This window comes from Triticum dicoccoides, unplaced genomic scaffold, assembly GCF_002162155.2.
Source record: "Triticum dicoccoides isolate Atlit2015 ecotype Zavitan unplaced genomic scaffold, WEW_v2.0 scaffold26817, whole genome shotgun sequence".
Taxonomy (NCBI): domain Eukaryota; kingdom Viridiplantae; phylum Streptophyta; class Magnoliopsida; order Poales; family Poaceae; genus Triticum; species Triticum dicoccoides.
The window spans coordinates 1-1158 of NW_021258605.1; the positions used below are offsets into that span (position 1 = coordinate 1).

At 47.8% G+C, this 1158-nt stretch overlaps 1 non-coding gene across 1 annotated transcript; it reads left to right on the top strand.

Annotated features, from left to right (window-relative positions):
- The first annotated feature begins 816 nt into the window (after window positions 1-816).
- LOC119345671 lies at window positions 817-935 on the top strand. Its single transcript, XR_005167124.1, has one exon. It is a non-coding gene; the product is annotated as a 5S ribosomal RNA (ribosomal RNA).
- The last annotated feature ends 223 nt before the right edge of the window (window positions 936-1158 follow it).

Sequence of the window (1158 nt, forward strand, 5' to 3'; positions counted from 1 at the left end):
TGTTGCATTCCTTTTATAATTATTTTTTGCGCCTTGTGACAAACATATCGCACGTGCGCGATATATATTAATCCCGTTATATTATTTTTGACGTTTGCGATATGTTTAAGCTCGATGCTCATTGCTCGCGCGTCTTGGGGCGGCTTTGTGGCGCGAAGAGCGCTTTCTGAAAGGGGTGGAAAAAACTCGTGTTGCTGCGGTATGGAGGGAGGGGTGGAAACCGTGGAAAACTCGTCTCCGTGATTGAGCGGGAGAGTAAGTAGTATAGGACATTATCCATTGTTAGGGAACGGTTGTAATGGTAGTGAGAATGTAGAATCGTCTTTGGAGCGGACCTGGGAGTGGCAAGCATAAGGGACGAAGACGGGGAAACATGTCGGATGCGATCATACCAGCACTAAAGCACCGGATCCCATCAGAACTCCGAGGAAGTCCTCGTGTTGCATTCCTTTTATAATTATTTTTTGCGCCTTGTGACAAACATATCGCACGTGCGCGATATATATTAATCCCGTTATATAATTTTTGACGTTTGCGATATGTTTAAGCTCGATGCTCATTGCTCGCGCGTCTTGGGGCGGCTTTGTGGCGCGAAGAGCGCTTTCTGAAAGGGGTGGAAAAAACTCGTGTTGCTGCGGTATGGAGGGAGGGGTGGAAACCGTGGAAAACTCGTCTCCGTGATTGAGCGGGAGAGTAAGTAGTATAGGACATTATCCATTGTTAGGGAACGGTTGTAATAGTAGTGAGAATGTAGAATCGTCTTTGGAGCGGACCTGGGAGTGGCAAGCATAAGGGACGAAGACGGGGAAACATGTCGGATGCGATCATACCAGCACTAAAGCACCGGATCCCATCAGAACTCCGAAGTTAAGCGTGCTTGGGCGAGGGTAGTACTAGGATGGGTGACCTCCTGGGAAGTCCTCGTGTTGCATTCCTTTTATAATTATTTTTTGCGCCTTGTGACAAACATATCGCACGTGCGCGATATATATTAATCCCGTTATATTATTTTTGACGTTTGCGATATGTTTAAGCTCGATGCTCATTGCTCGCGCGTCTTGGGGCGGCTTTGTGGCGCGAAGAGCGCTTTCTGAAAGGGGTGGAAAAAACTCGTGTTGCTGCGGTATGGAGGGAGGGGTGGAAACCGTGGAAAACTCG